We start from the raw sequence: 17,333 nt of genomic DNA on the forward strand, positions 1-17,333 counted from the left end.
CGGGCCCCCTTCCCGTCCTCTCGTCCCAATGTCTCTCTTTTCCAAGAGCCGAGACAGAGACAGAGACAGCGAGATACACAGAGACTGAGACGCCGAGGCACCAGCATCCCTCTCCCCCCCTCTGTCCCGCCCCAGCGCTCTGACGGACATCCTCCATCAACCAATAGCGCTCACGATGTGCCCCGGAAGGGCCAATGGGAGACAGAGGAGGGCGGAAGATTCCCCGCCCCCACTTCTAGGCTTGGTTGAGCCGTGCAGGTAGGTCCGGGGCCGGGGGAGCCGCCGTTGGCACTGGTGCCCGGGGGGGTGGGGGCACGAGTCGGTAGGGGTGATGGTGGGGAAGGGGAGGCGGCCCCGACTGCGGGAGCCGGACGGGGCGGCCCGGGCGGGGGGCCGAAGGGCCCGGGAAGCGGGCGCCGCCGAGGGCCCTGGAAGCGACTGGGCTGGGGGAGCGGGGACGCGTGTGTGGGGCACCGGGACCCCCGCCCCGCGCCCACCCGCAGGCCTGGGCCGCGGGCTCTGGGCCGAGGGGCCGGGGGGCCTGGTTGCCTGGTTGCCTGGGGGCGGGCCGGGGCCGGGCCCGGGGTCGGGGGCGCCGAGCAGAGCCCGGGGCGCCAGGCCGAGCCGAGGTGGGACGGACCGACGCGGGGAGGAAGGGAAGCTGCATCCCGCGGGCCGCCCCTCCTGAAGCAAACCGGGGCAACGGCCGTAGGCGCCCCTGCTCTGAGCCCACTCCCCTACTCGTCCCCGTCCTAACAATGGGGATGGGGCAGAAGGAGTCGCCCTACTGCGGGAAGGTGGGGGGGGGGATAGGTTTGGGACTAGGGTCCAAGGCGGGGGGAGGGGTGGGAACTCGGGCTCTCCCCTTTATCTTCTCTCCTTGGCTTTTGCGGTGAGGATCATGGAGGGGCTATTAAACCTCCTGAGACTTGGGTCAAGAGTCGAACTCCTGCCCCCCTTGCGCCCCCCAACCCCCCCTAAAATCCGATGAGCGGTAGGAAAGTGATGCCAAGTCTTCGAAGCAGAAGTGACAAGCGCATAGCAAGAACAAATCCACTCCAGAGGTTTTTATTTTTAATTTTTCTTAAAAACGAGGATATTGTAGTCTTTGATTTTTCAAAATTTGTGTTACGGGGCGGGGGGGGGGGTGCTGTTATTTTTGTTCCTACTCGGGCAAGCCTCCATTTTAAGCGAAGCAGTAACTGGTTAAGCTGGAATTTTCATTCAGGCCTAGGACTTGAACAAGGATCCTACAAGAGGTCATTTAATCGATCCTCCTTCCTCCACAAAAACTTACCTCCCTCCCAAACTCAAAATTAAGTTGTTTGGTCTGCTTTTAAAGATCTCTAGGAAAGAAGGATCTTTTATTTGCTTGTAGCGTATCAGGACAGAGTAGATTTTCTTTTTATGTAGAATGGGCTCTGAAACTTAAATTTAATAAAATTTAGGACAATCAGAATGATCAGAGAGGTTTTAATTTATTAAATGAAATTAAATATGGCAAGGGTCTTTTTAGATGCTCAGTTAACAAATAACTTTTCAATAGTGTTTTTGAAGTACCCTGAATAGTCATTTTTTTATCTGGGATTTTAGTTTTCTGATTATTTGATAAGCACTTTTGTATTATCTAAAACATGTGTTAGACATTTAATCCACATTTTATGTAAAATATATTTCTACATATATAGAGAGATATACATTCACATTTGCCCTTTTCGTAGGGGACTGTGATCTATATCTCTTTTTAGGGTGGTGATGCAAATAGTACTTTGAATTTCTGTCCTGATAGCTTAAACTATTTGGTTATTCTTGATTAGTTCATAGTCTAATTGAAAGTCCTCTCTTTCAGATACCTTCTTGAAACAAAAAATTTTCCTACCTGCTCATACTTGGTGACTGAGGGATTACTAAGATTCCCTTCTTGCTCATTTCTGAGTATTGTCTGAACTCTTCTGACACTATGAATGCTATTTGGATGCCTCTCAAGGTAGGATGTGTTATTTTTAAAACTCAAGTTCTCATTTTATTTTTTTTCCTTTAGAATTGAGAATATTTGAATCCTTGGATTGGCAATTCTTCAGCCCTTTTACCTGACACTCTTTTCCCTTTCCAAAACTACTGTTGTCTTTGCTTCCAGGACTGATTGGTTACTCCTCACTTTGTATTGCTACTGTTCTTGATTACTGGTGTTAAAGTATTAATGAAGTTCTTGAATTAACTTCCATTATAGTGATGTGTTTACTTTTTAACTTTAAATGATGACAACCCACATAGTTGTAAAATTCTGTTCCTGTCTCAGTAGGATGGATTGGCAGTCAGACGTCCAGGTCCACTTTCAAGCAGGTACTTTAGAGTCATAGGTACTAGGGTGTGTCCCCCTCTTGCAAATCTGTAGCTGATTCATGTGTTACAAAAGATGTGTCATTAACCATTTGTTTACTTGAGACTTCATATAGTAGATTAGAACATTCTAAGACCTGTTGGTTTCTGTATACGACTCTGTTGGAGAGTCCTCCTGCTGCCCCCTAGTCCTTTGCACTAGAATTTACACTATTTTTCTCAACAGGTAGCATTTTTTGCCAAGTTTCATCTCACAGGATAAACTTCTTGGGCAGTGTGGGTAGATATCTTTAGATGAAAAAGTCCTCATTGATATGATGGTTCTCTGGTCTCTTGCTTCCTTCCAAACTCTTGTATAGAGGTGGCCAAAGGACTTACCTTTAGGACTAAACAGAGGGTAAAGCTTTACCCGGAGGGCACAAGTTGCCTTCCCTTGGAGCTAGATACTAGTGTAGGTTAAGACTGTTGCGTGGTAGTCTGTCCTGTGGAATTCCAAGTTAATGCAGTGAATAAATCAGAGAATAATGCAGTCTCGGTAACTTAAATATGGGACTGTGGGAAATCTTAGGTAAATGTAGACTGAATTCTCGTCTTCATTTATGTTCCAGCTGCTATTGTTGGATAAGGAGTGCTTATATTAGTATAAAGGAAGCCAAGGTGGCACAGTTTCCAGCCATTCTCCTTGTAGAGTCGGAGGGGTTGCATGGGGAATCCAGCCAGAAGCCCTGAACTCGTGAGAATTGAAGGACCTTGTACAAGAGTATTTCTCTTTGGGACCAAGTGTTTAGTGCCAGCATCTGGTGGCTCCTGTTATCTTTAGGAAGTAGGCAAGGGGATATGAATGGGTACTAGTTCTCTGGAAACCTAAGGAAATTGAGACCAGTATATCGCATTTTATTTTTTAGTCACCTTAGTTTTAGCTAATGTATTAGGTACATAGAAGCCTGCTATTTAACATTTATATGATGTTTAAGATTTTAACTCTAAATTGCTGAATCTGGGATGTTACCATATAGTTCCACAGTAACCCCCAACGTTGTATGAAAGGCCTCTGGGTTGGCAGGAAAACAGAATGGAAGTCAGTGCTCTATGCTATGTGAGTTACCTACTTAAGAATTTAGTTATGTTGCTGCCTTAATTTTATGTTCCCCATCAATCCTTTGACCATTGGGAGACCTCTTCTGAGTCTAAACAAATTTTTTATTTGCTGACATTTTCCTATTCCTTTTATTACCTTAAAAAAAAAAACCCACCTTGAAACTTGTGTTGGAGACCTTTTGGGAGGAAAAGGGCACCTTTGGGGAGGAAGAGGATAGCGTTGAATTTAAAGGATGGAAAATTAAAAGGGGAGATAACTTTATTCTCTTTTTCATTGTGAATGTCCTTAAAATGTTTCTGAGATGTATTTTCAGATTACAGCTGCTTATTTTTAAGTAAAAAAAAAATGATGGGTTAATTAAAATGTATATTTTGGAGCCAGAACGTTCATTTTTTTTTTAAAGATTTATTTATTTATTTATTAGAGAGAGACAGCCAGCGAGAGAGGGAACACAAGCAGGGGGAGTGGGAGAGGAAGAAGCAGGCTCATAGCGGAGGAGCCTGATGTGGGGCTCGATCCCTTAACGCCGGGATCACGCCCTGAGCCGAAGGCAGACGCTTAACGACTGTGCCACCCAGGCGCCCCCAGAACGTTCATTTTTTATACCTCTTACTCTTTGTTTCTGATTCTCTTATTTCAGAATGAACTCTAGTTCTAACAGGCATTACTTACATGTTACACCTGAGTATGTGCTTGTTTCCTTGCGTATAGAAAATAGCGCCATTACGCACCCTTTTTACAAACCAAAGTACCAAAGGAAAGATAAGTAACAAATGCAAAGGAACCCCAAACAAATACTCCTCAATTTAAGGCACTGTTGTTAATTACAAATTCCCATGGAGATTATTTGCTGCTCTCCCTATATTAGGGATCCACAGCTTTTTCATTGCTAGCCATGACTAAGCACTATGGATAACGTTTGACGTTCCTGGGTCCAATTGTCAGGGTTGGGGCATGGGTGAGATGGAAGAGGAACAGGGAGGAGAAGAAGTGGGCAAGCTGGAGAAAAGAGCAAGGAGAAGATGCGGTAGCAGAGAGAAGGGATATATGGGCTCTGGCGTGCGCTGTGGCGCCACCGTCCCTTCTCTCAGGTAGCTTCACAGAACGCTGGTTGCCTCGTGTGCTGGACTGAACTAGGATGGAAGCAAGTAAAAAAGTATTCTGGGCAAAAGCACAGAATTAAAATATAATTCAATGTGATATGGAAAGGTCTCCAAGATACATAGTTAAGTGATAAAAGCAAGATGTAGGAGATGTACATTTAAGATGTAACTTAAATATGGGACTGCGGAAAGGAGAAAAGAAAATTTGTATTGGCTTCGTATATATGCATTAAAAAGAAAACTTTCGAAGAATAAACAAAATGGTGACATTGGTTACTTGTTAAGTCAAGGAACTGGGTGGTTAGAGGACAGGGTGAGAAGGAGACTTCTCACTTTATTGTATTTTTTTATGCTTTCTGATATTTGTATCAGTATTAAAAAATGTAATACAAAATTTTAAAAAACCCTTAAAAAACAGTATTTTGGTCCTTACATCTCTTCTCCAGTGTCTGGAAGTCAGAGGTATAGCCAGGGCTACCACTGAGAGAGCAGAGAACCCTTGAACAGTGGTCGAAGGGATACATACACAAAGGGTACTGTCACCTAGGACACACATTCTCCTGAGATCTTGAAGAATTTTGAATTATAGATGTGTATTTCTAGGATTGAATTGGAAGGTCAGGCATTTAAAATTTTTACTTGCTCTTAAAGCTTTAGTAAAAATGACTTTCATTGTTTACTCCCTTGTGCTGGCGGTACGATACACTGCCATGTTCTTGGTTGTGTGATCTTGGGCAATTTCTTAATCTCTCCGAGACTGAGAGTCATCCTTTGTATTGGAAAGAATAACGTTGTGTATATTACAGCTGTAAGGGACATGGTGTCTGGCTTAGTGAGCTACTGCAGTGATTACAATAATCACCATTAGTAGTAGTTCCTTATAGCCTGGTGAAGAGTGAGGGCTCTGGCTGATGTTGGGCAAATTCCTTAATCGCTTAGAGCCTTGTGTTCTCATATGTAGAAAGGCCATGATTGTAGTATCTAGATCCCAGGGTGGACTTCAGAGGAACTAAATAACTTTGTTGCTGCAGAATGCTTCGACTGACACTTGGCATGTGCTCAGTGAACACGGGCTGCTGATTCTCTTCGTGACGTCTGTTTGCCAGGGCCGCCATAACAAAGTGCCACAAAGTGAGTGGCTTACACGACAGAAATGGATGTGTCTCAGTTCTGGAGGCTAGAAGTCTGAGGGCAGGGGCTTGCTCCCTCTGAAAGGGCTAGGGCAGGATCTGTTCAGGCCTCTCTTCCAGCTTCTGGTAGTTCCTTGGCCTGTGGCCACATGACTTCAGTCTTTATATAGAGTTCTCTCTGTGTGCATATCTTTGTGTTTAAAATTTCTCCTTTTTAAAAAGGACAACAATCATACTGGATTAGGGCCTACCCCAGTGACCTCATTTTAACTTGATTACTTCTGTAAAGACCCTATCTCCAATTTTGCTGTACTGGGCATTAGGAGTCCAAAATGTCTTTTTGGGGACACAATTCAACCCGTAGCGACATCCAGTAGCCTTGTCAAGCGTCACAGACTTAGGTTGCTCAACATGAGTGGCAGACCCTCAACACCTGTACTTAAGAAATGAACATTTTGGTGCAGATTAGTAACATGATTCAAAGAAGTGGATTATTTCCTTAGGCTTCTGATGGATTTGTCTTTGTTACGTATAGTTGTTTGTTGCCATTGAAACCTTAGATTTATATAAAATCAAAACTTTACAAGGTTAGATTATTCTGTTTTTTTTCTTTAAGCTATCAGTAAAATCCAATTTGAAAAATTAAGGTCAAGATTATAGTCTTGTTGTCCATGTCTCATCCTTTGTGGAAACTGCTCGAACCTTGGGATTTCTTTAATCTGTAAGAATTAGGCCCAGGTGTGTGTCTTTGGGGGTTTGGGAGCTAAGGCTACCCAACGAGGAATTAACACCCCCTTCCCTATGTTTTATATGCAATCAGATGGCATGGTTATCCTCTAACATTTGGCTTCAAATTGTCATTTTTGGGGTAGACAGTATGGGTCACCCCAGAAATAGCAAGACCTTGAGGAAGTTCCTCCTGTGGCCTGACTAATTTGGTCAGCTCTCTGCTTCCATTCCCCTCTTGTTTGCCTTTAGGGTAAAGTTCAAACTTTTTAGTGTAGTGTATAGACCCCGGATGGCCTAGCTGCTGCTGGCCTTTCTGTTTTGTTTTTAAGCCTTACCTTTCACCACTGGCCTGTACACACCTTTGTTTGATGGTTTCCTTCTCCTGAAACTTCTAGTGTTAAGACTTAAACAGTTAGCATTTAGGTGAAAGTTTTTCTAAAGGTATTACATGCTTCTCTGCCTGCTTGAAGAAAGCACCCTGCATAAAATTTTATCTTTTAATAATTATAATAGAAAATTATTAAAGCTCCTCGCTATGCCTAGCAATTACTGTAGTGGGCTGAACTATAATGTGCCTTCGGAGACCATACAGTATACTCTGTAATTGGACTAGTGTGTATGTATTCTGTACTCTTGGGTTATTCTTTTTATTTTATTTTATTTTATTTTATTTTATTTTATTTTATTTTATTTTATTTTATTTTATTTTAAGTAATCTCTACACCCGATGTGGGGTTCAAACTTAGGACCCTGAGATCACGAGCCACATGCTTGTCTTTTTTTTTTTTTTTTTAATTTTGAAGATTTATTTATTTATTTTAGAAGGGGGAGGGGCAGAGGGAGAGGGAGAGAGTGTCTTTTTTTTTTTTTAAAGATTTTATTTATTTATTTATTTGACAGAGAGAGACAGCCAGCGAGAGAGGGAACACAGCAGAGGGAGTGGGAGAGGAAGAAGCAGGCTCCTAGTGGAGGAGCCCGATGTGGGGCTCGATCCCAGAACACCGGGATCACGCCCTGAGCCGAAGGCAGATGCTTAACGACTGCGCCACCCAGGCGCCCCGAGCCACATGCTTGTCTGACTGAGCCAGTGAGGCGCCCCATTCTCGGGTTATTCTTTATGTTCTTTAGTCTGTTATCAGCTACTTTCATGCTCTCCTACCTTAGTGTCAGGCAGTTACTATCCTTGTTCCAGCCTCCAGCAGCTCTCCCCTCTATTTGAATGCTTTCTTTCCGTAGTAGGCTAGGATACGAGCAAACTATATAAATTTATTTGCCAAGGAAAAGTAAATAGGTCTTTAGTGATGACTGGAGGGACTTTTCTATGGATAAAATACATGAAGAATGACAGTTTTCTGGCAGTCTGATGTAAAATGATATGGTTTTGCTTGTGTGCATTTTATGGAGAGCAAGGATCCGTTGCTTTCATAGATTTTTACAGTGGTCTGGGACTGTTCTAGATAAATATGTGTTATGAAATTGCTTTGTGAGTTGTCATCAGAGGTCAGTTCCTAAATTCTTTCTCCTAGCTGCCTACCTTGAAGTGAAGGAGTTCAAAGTGTTGGGTAATTGTTTGGATTGTGGGAGGAAGGGCCATTCAGCTGGGTCAGAGAGGGCTGACCGGGCCAAGGCAGAGCATAAGAGGTAGGGGCTGGCGTTGGGGAGAGCAGTCAGGTAGAGGGTAGGAGAGCAGCACTGGGCTTTGTTGGCTGGTTTGCTCCGGAGGACAAAGGTAATTCTGGAAGCCACAGTAATTCTGGAAGCTCAGAGAATATATGCAGGTACTTGATTTGAAGAAATTGAAAAAAAAATTTTTTTTTAACTTTTTATTCTGAACAGTCTAGTGATTGAAGTTTTTGCTAGTTTTTTTTTCTTCCTTAAAAATCATCTTGTGAAACGTTTGCAACCTGGATCATAATTTGGTAAGTGAGACAGCCAGATGAGAGTGAAAACAGGGGTAGAAGAATCAAAATAAAAAATTTAATTAACATTATAATTCTAAAAACATCTTACTGTGGGGGCTTCTTCCAAAGTTAAACAGCTGCCTTACTTATAAAGGAAATCGCCCTTCCCCCAGTGACTTTGCCTCTTGGGTCAGAGAGCACACAAAGCCTGTCAGGAAAGAAGACCTCTTGGGCCCATCCCTGTGTCTGTCTTTGTCTCTTCCCATGCTAGGCCCACCCCTTTGGCCTCTTGAGCTATTTTCTTCCTTCTCGTAGGGACCTCTGGCTGTCAGTTATCTCTTTTCCCAACCAATTTTCAACCTGCTATTTCCTATTGGCTCTTGCCCTTCAGCTTATAAATACACTCAAGTCTCTCTCACTTTTTGAGAAAACAAAATCCCTACATCACAACCATTGGTTCTTCGGTAGCTTCCACCTATGTGTACCCTTACACAGTTCCTTACACTGTTGCCACATTCAGAGGATCTGTTTTTGCCCATATCTTCTGAGGCCTCCTCATAGTGTCTGGCACTGTGGACCGTTCCCCCTGGCTGTGGTGGCTTTGGGCCCTCCTGGCCTCTTGTCTTCATTTCTGAGAAGCAACGTAGAAGGGTGATCTAGAACATATACCGTGGATTTAGAATCCTAGATTCACATTTCAGCCCTGCCACTTACTGTGTGACCTTGGGAAAATAATTTCACATCTCTGATCTCTATGCCTCAGTTACCGCCTCTGAAAAATGGGGAAAATAATAAAAATAATAGCACCTCCCTCAGAGGACTGTTGTGAGGAGGAAATGAGTTAATCCGTGAAAAGCACATGGAAAGGTGCTTGACATGCTGTCAAGTACAAACGATGTGAGTGCAGGCCCTTTCTGTCATCATTGTCCTCTCTGGCTGCTCTTTGTGTTTTCTTTGCAGACTTTTTTCCTCTTTCACATCACCATTTGCCTTACCTCGGCCCTCTCTCCTCTTAACCTCTGCATTTCCTGGGGGACATCTTAGAGCAGTTTGTGTGTCACGCTCCATCCGTGTCCTGATGATTTGCATCTGTGTTTTCTCCAGCTCCACGTGGTCTTATCATCTCTGATCCCAGGTACACAGCTGCCTCCTGGACATCTCCACTTGGTTGTCCCGTGTTCATTTCAAAATGACCTAATTCGCTATTTCCCCAAGTCCAGCCTCTTCCCATCTTCATGTCCCTGAGAGTGGTACATTCACCCACACAGTCACTCAAGTCAGGATTCCTTCTTCTGGCACAATGGTCATGTTCCTGAGACGCTAACTCAGAATTTTTCCTTAGTCACCTCTACTTCTCTCTCCCGAGTTCAGACCTTGGCCACCCTTTGCCCGCGTGAGCTCTGTTGCCTTCCGATCATTCTGCTTGACTGCCTTCCTGTCTTCCAAGTTGCTGCCGTAGTGATCCTTGTAAAATGTTGATCTCATTATCTGATCATATATGCCTTCTCCCCCTGGCTTACCTGGCTTTTAAGGTAGAATTCAAATGCTCTTGGTAAGCATCCAGGCCTTGGTGATCTGGCCCCAGCCAGATCATCTCTCTCCTTCCTGAGCACCCTGCCCTTGACAGTGCTGAACGGCTTGCAGTTCCTTCTGTGTGCCTGATGGCTTCTTTGCCCTGGGGCCTCCGCAAGAGCACTTGCTTCTCTCTAAAATGGCTTCAACCCCTAGATTTTTATTTTTATTTTATTTTTTATTTTTTAAAGATTTTATTTATTTATTTATTTCACAGAGAGAGAGACAGCCAGCAAGAGAGGGAACACAAGCAGGGGGAGTGGGAGAGGAAGAAGCAGTCTCATAGCAGAGGAGCCTCATGTGGGGCTCAATCCCATAACGCCGGGATCACGCCCTGAGCCGAAGGCAGACGCTTAACCCCTGTGCCACCCAGGCACCCCCGCCCCTAGATCTTTAATTACAGGGATGATAATAAGAGTAACAGCAATAGTAGTTGACACCGAGGGCTTCCCGTGTACGCAGGCATTGTCTTTGGGTGTGTGTGCACGCACCTGGCGCTTCTTCTGTTGTATGGCGATTGCAGGTTTGCTTCTCTCCCCCATCTGGTCTCTAAGTCCTTTGAGAGTAGGGGTTGGGTCTTGGCTTTTATCATCACTACTTGCTATGGGATGGCACTGAGTGAATGTGTGTTGCACGAATGGTCTAAGAACTACACTGCCCAATCTGTGAAGTACACCTGTAGGAGGGTATGAGTGGAAAAGCTGAGTTAGCCACATCTATTCACCAGTCCTGGCCTTCCCCTTTGGAACTGTAGGACTCAGCCTGTTCAGTGAGCAGCTGTGTAGCTTGGAATAAGGATTACAAGGAAGTTTTTGGTTTGTTTTTGTTTTAAATTCCCATTGAATTATGAAGGGCATAGGTGTTCTCATTTTCTTAGTTTTGCTTTTGAAGAAGAGGCCATTGCTGACAACCCAGTGCCACTTGGTATTTAGAATGTTTTCACATTATTAGAATAAAGTATAGGGAAATGAATAGTATTTAGGCTTATGATGTTTCAACCAGGTAGTATATATGGCAGTAAACTGATTATAATTTTGGAATTCTTTACTAAAGTGATCAGATGTCCCTTCCTTTTTCATCACTGCTCTGTTGAGTTTAGACACATACTGTTTTACCTTTTGTCATTGTATATAAATTGTGTTTTTAGCAACAGTCCAGAATATGGACAAATTATACCGTTGACTCTTGAACAATGCAGGGGTTAGGATTGCCAACCCTGTGCGGTCGAAAATCCACATGTAACTTTTGACTCCCCCACAACTTAATTACTAATAGCCTACTGTTGACCAGAAGCCTTACTGAGAACATGAACAGTCAATTAACATGTATTTTCTGTGTTACATGTGTTCTATACTGTATTCTTAAAGTAAGCTAGAGAAAAGAAAATGTTAAGAAAATCATAAGGAAGATAAAATACATTTACAGGATTGTACTATATTTATATATGCTGTCAGTTTATATTGTCTCTTTATAAGACGAATCATGTGTCTATCAATATCTACATCAATATTTGTCTCAGGACATAAAATACTGTAGATATTATATATGTTACTAACACTAGACATCAAAAATGAAAAGATAATGTACAGTCTGTGTGTAAGTTTTAATAAATTTTAATTTTTTATAATTTGCATATATTTTATGGTAGTGATAAAATAGACTAGTTATCTACATACATTTTACGCTTTCATGATTTACCTAACATTTTCTTAATTTTTTGACATTTCTAGACTATGTGATTCATCTGCCAGTTTTTTCAGTTGTTGCAAATCTTCAGTGGTTTTTCCAATACGCTTATTGAAGAAAATCTGTATAAGTGGTTTAGCGCACTTCAAACCCTTGTTCAGGGTCAACTGTAATTGTAGTCTGTGGTTTATTTTTATCTAGGTCTTAATCATATGGTAATTTTTGGCCAGCAGGGGGAGCTGAAGCCACTGATATGTGACTACATCTCAACCGGTTTTCAGTTTGTTACAGCCAAAAGAAAGAAAGACCCTACATCTAAAACTGATGATGTACTATATGTTGGCCAATTGAATTTAAATTAAAAAAAAAAAAAGAAAGAAAAGTAAAAGCCTTACTGACAAAGAGCTAATCAAGGTTCACAAGGAAGAAATACAATTGCCAAGAGGCATATGAGAAATATTTTTATCCTGATAAGTAATCAGAGGAGTGGGGATTAAAACGATATACTCTTTTTTTAAATTTTAAATTTTTTGAGTAAACTCTACCCCCAGTGTGGGGTTTGAATTCATGACCCCAAGACCAAGAGTCGTAAGCACTACCGACTGATCCAGCCAGGTTCCCCATATAGTATTTTTATTTTAACCTATCAAATTGGCAATTGAACTGTGCTGTTAAGGGTAGTAAGGGGGCAGTCTCCATAATTACTAGTTGAAATGTGCATTGTCCCAATTTTTCTGGAAGGTATTTTGGCAACTTATATCAAAAAACCTAAAGATGTCCTTTAACTTAGTTTTTTCCACTTCTAGGAATATACCTGTAGGGGAGAAAAATAGAGATGTATGGAAAGATTTGTGAACAAAGATATTTGTCATAGCATTATCTATACTAGTGAGAATTCAGAATAAACTGAAATGAGCAGTGAGATTAATGGATACATTATGGCATGCCTGGTTGGCTCAGTCAGTAGAGTATGAGATCCTTGATCTTGGGGTTGTAAGTTTGAGCCCCATGTTGGGTGTAGAGATTATGTAAAAATAAAATCTTAAAAAAATAGGTACATTTTGGCATATTTAAGGATGGATGATTATACAGCCATAAAATAATATTTTTGAAGAACTTTTAATGTCTTAGAATGTTGATTATTTGCTAAATGAAAAATTCAGGATAGAGCTATATAAAGATTCTAAATGTATAAAAGATAAAGAAAAATATAAAAACATGTATACATAAATAAAAGAATGAAAGGAACTATAGCAACAAACCTCACTGAGCCTGTTAGACAAGGGTATCACCAAGTGATATTTCGAGGCGAGGTATTATTACATTATAAGCTGTTAACCCCAGAATCATAGGGCCCTACCTAAGATATCACTTCTATCTTGTAGGACCCCAGAATGAACTTAATATACATAAATTTATGCACTCCTTGAGTATTCTTCACCCTAAATACCTCTTGGTGATAATACATTCCACACATTTCTTTTTTTTTATACTTAATAATTACTTTATTTTTTTATTATGTTCAGTTACCCAGCATTAGTACATCATTAGTTTTTGATGCAGTGTTCAGTGATTCATTAGTTGCATATAATATCCAGTGCTTATCACCACACATGCCCTCCTTAATACCCATCACCCCCCTCCCTTCTGTATCCCTGTTTGTTTCCCAGAGTCCAGAGTCTCTCATGGTTTGTCTTCCTCTCTGATTTCTTCCCATTCAGTCTTCCCTCCCTTCCCCTGTAGTCCTCCGCCCTATTCCTTATGTTCCACATATGAGTGAAAACATAAGATAATTGTCTTTCTCTGATTGATTTATTTCTTTTCGCATAATCCCCTCCAGGTCCTTCCATGTTAGTGCAGATGGCGGGTATTCATCCTTTCTGACGGCTGGGTAATACTCCATTGTATATATGAGCCACATCTTTATCCAGTCATCTGTTGAGGGGCATCTTGTCATCTTCCACAGTTTGCCTATTGTGGACATTGCTGCTATGAACATTAGGGTGCCACACATTTCTTTTTATCTGTTGTGGAAAAAAAGACTACATTTTCAAGTTTAAAAGCTTAATATAGTGTACGAGGGTGTGGTGAATAAATTAGTATTTTTGCCATATTGATACATTTTCTGATTTTGATCGTAGTGCTCCTTAGCTTTCATGTTTCTCAGTTGAAGACAATTTTAAAATGTAATCTTCGGTGAAACCTCCTTCAGCCTCTTAGTCATTCCATTTACATTTCTTTGGATCCTTGTCAGCATTGCTTTGCCTTTCTGGATTTATGGTAACCAGTCAGAACTACATTTCAGATATAGCTAAATTGTGATTTGTTAGAAGGATAGGAAAATATGTTCTATTTATAGTCTTTTCCTTGTTGTTATCAATAGAATTTCCAGCCACCCCCTGTCCCCTGCCTGCCTTTGCACAGAACATCCCAGTCTCTTTAGAGGAACATTCTACAATTACTCAAAAACTACTCTACAGTTATTTATTTTTTTACCGGAAGCTATGAATTCTTTAGGCCCAGCTTCGGTTTTTTCCTGTAGACGCCTTACTTTCCTTTTGTCCATGCTGTGATACCTGCCGCTTTCCTGTCTGTGGTACCTTGGCTTTCTCTAGCTCACTGGGCTCTTAGAGCTAATTCAGGGTAAGAAGCACCTTCTTAGTTTAGGTCTGATGGGTAGAAAGCTTGACCTTATGTTGAGTTGAAATGTGCCCCTCTGTAATTTCCACTTTGGGCCTAATTTTGTCTACACAGGAACTGCCTAGAGCGGCTCTAGTTTCTCTTCTGCTGGACGGATCTTTTAGATATTTAGACAACTTTCAAGTGCGCCAAAATATTCTTTAAGCTGAAAAGGAATCCCTACTTTTTGCAAATGTTTCTCATTTGATACACTTAAAAATCCTTTCCACCTCTTAGTTCCCTTATTTTTCCAGCTCTGTACTATTTCACTGTCAGGAAGCTCATCATTCCATCTGCAAAATGGGGAATTTTCTATATGTCTTTTAATATATTCAAATGTTAAATACAGCATTTCTAAAATGTTACCTAGTATCAGTCTTGTGATTATACTTCTTCATTTGGGGAAGTGCCTCGGCTCCCACCATTATTTTCTGTCTGACTTACAACCCATCTATGGTAAATATTCTCAATTTTGTGGTCACTTATGTTTAAAAAAAAAATAACCTTTTACTTAGAATCTTGTCAAGACGTTACAAAAGCCCACATAAATCATATTCACATTCACATTCCTTTCTTCTTAGAGAATTTGTGTAGACTGGAATGGTGTGATTTCCTCTTTTAGAAGCTGTGATGTCTTTTCCTCAGAAGGTTATTCATGCTGATATGTCTTGTGGTCCCATCTTTTACTAGAGATTTGCCCATTTGGCTGATTTAAAGCTTGCAGCCAGAGCCCTTCTCTTGAGTACATGGGAGTTATATTGATGGCATGTGCCTGTACATTTTTGTTCAGCAAATATTTATTGAGTGCCTAAATATGCCAGGAGTTGAGCAAGGGGCTAGATAAATGTTGATAAAGGAAATATCTGGATTCCATCCTTCTGGGGCTTATAGGAGGTCACTCCTCTCATATAACAGCCAGTTAAGTTCTGCCCTGCAGTTTTATAATTTTATACTCACCTTGTTTTAAAATGCAGAGAATACTTTGGGATTCCATGACTACCTAACATCTGATACATTAGTTTGGAAGCATCTGGTTTTTTTAATGATGAATTTAATTGGCTATCAGTGATTTATATGTTTTAAAGGGTAATTTAGAAATACGTTTTTCTTCCTCATGTCTTCCTTGGTAAATATTGAAGCAAATGAAAGTTATCAGCTATCAGCTGTCTTGCTTTTATCACTGTTTATACCCTATTTATCAAGTGACCCATCCAGTATTTATTTGGCATATTTTTTTTAGACATTTAAACCACCTCTTTGTGGCTTTGCATTTTCTTGCAAGGTTTTTTTGTTTGTTTTTGTTTTTTGTTTTGAAAGATTTATTTATTTTAGAGAGAGCGAGAGTAGCATGGGAAAGGGGGCAGAGGGACAGGGAGGGAAAGTCCTAAGTGGACTCTGCATTGAGCATAGAGCCTGAATTGGGGCTTGATCTCATGACCCTGAGATCCCCACCCCAGTGGAAACCAAGAATGGGGCACTCAACCGACCGCACCATTCAGGCACCCCCCCTTGCTAGGTTTTAATTGTTGTTATGCCTACATATGTCTTAGTGCTCCTGATCAGCTACAATTTACGGTCTTTTATTGCTTTTCCTCATTTTTGTTGTTCTGTTCTGAGTAAAGTTTTCCCCTTTTTCCACCTTCTCCTTCTCTCCCCTCCCCCAACCCCACGCAAGTTAGCAATTTAAAATGTAAACATTTTTTAAAATTTGGGTTGAGTTCCTGACTTTTTTAATATCTTGCACTCAGTACAGTATTGTGAAGTCCACCTCTATGTTTTGTATTACTCACTTGCTTTTTAAGCAATTTTAATCTTATCTAACTAAAGTCTACATTTTTTTTCTAAAATTAGGTAACCATATAATACATTTTTTTTTGATAGGCACATTTTTTATGAATGTGTTTAGGATAGAAGGGGGTGGGCAGAAAGGGGAGGAGGCAGGAAGGCGAAGGTATGCATATAAATATTTTTATTTTTCTCTCACTCTATGGAATGTTGGTTAAGTGTGTTTTGTATCTCCGTTACCTCTGGATCATGTATGTTAGTTTCTGGTTATAATTTAGAACCAAGTTCTGTTATATGTGTATGTTGTAGGTTCTAATCTTCTTTTAAAGATTTTATTTATTTAAGAGAGAGCGAGAGAGAAAGCATGAGTGAGGGGAGGAGCAGAGGGAGAAGCAGACTCCCCACTGAGCAGGGAGCCCCACTTGGGACTCGGGACTCAATCCCAGGACCCTGGGATCCTAATGGAATCATGACCTGAGGTGAAGGCAGATGCTTAACCGACTGAACCACCCAGGCGCCCCTGTTCTAATTATTTTTGAGAAAGCATTATTGTATTACTTAAAATTTTATCAGTTCCCTCCCAAAGAAGTTTGTCGGTAAACAGATTGTTGAACCCTGCATTCCTGTTATTGTAGTTTTCAAGGTTTCTGAATCATTGAGTATTAAAGTTGAAAAGAAATCTTGATTCAAACTAGTCAGGCTCCTTTGTTTTCTACATGCAGAAACAGAGTGGTGCCGCCACTTGCCCAAAGTCACATAGCTACCGAGTGGCAGAGCTAGAACTCGAATGCCAGTTCAGCATTAATTTTATCAATCTGATGATTACTGGGGCTAGACTTATATGATAAACACGTTTATATTGGATCATATGCAAACAAAAAAGAATTGTTGATTGATGGGGGAGAAAAACGAATGATTGATCTGGCTTGGAAATGAGTTGACTGATCTGCATACTTTTCTGTTCAGATCTGTATCTGTGGATCAGGGTATCTTCTTTATATTCCAGATAGTGCCGGGGATGACAATGCCACATTTTTTTTCTCCTTGAACTACCCATTCATAGAAACCTTGTCAACCATCTGTTATAAAATTCTTAGGACAGAGTATAATATCCTTGCTTTTCTTTAAGCTTTTAAAATAGTAACACATTCCAGTCCTGTCTCATTGAAGATAACCTTTCCAGTAATAGGATTTTGTGTTCCTTAAACTCTTCCCTCACTGAGGTTCTAGTTCGCATCTACGTATAGATAACTGTTCGTATTGCTGACATGTTGGGTCTTCCTCATTTCCTTCTCTTATAGAGTTAATT

At 41.1% G+C, this 17,333-nt stretch overlaps 1 protein-coding gene across 2 annotated transcripts in view; it reads left to right on the forward strand.

Annotated features, from left to right (window-relative positions):
• Positions 1-202: 202 nt before the first annotated feature.
• Positions 203-17,333, forward strand: part of KANSL1 (KAT8 regulatory NSL complex subunit 1) — a 177,808-nt gene continuing 160,677 nt past the window's right edge. Inside the window, exons 1-2 of one of the 2 annotated variants that reach the window (XM_045814109.2) lie at positions 203-258; positions 1,850-1,987. The gene's annotated coding sequence lies outside the window, so the exon portion shown is untranslated. Of the gene's footprint in view, positions 259-983; positions 1,065-1,849; positions 1,988-17,333 lie in introns of those variants that run through there. The other variant, XM_087854246.1, reaches the window with a different exon arrangement.

This window comes from Ursus americanus, chromosome 23, assembly GCF_024610735.1.
Source record: "Ursus americanus isolate L20-20 chromosome 23, mUrsAme1.1.p, whole genome shotgun sequence".
Taxonomy (NCBI): domain Eukaryota; kingdom Metazoa; phylum Chordata; class Mammalia; order Carnivora; family Ursidae; genus Ursus; species Ursus americanus.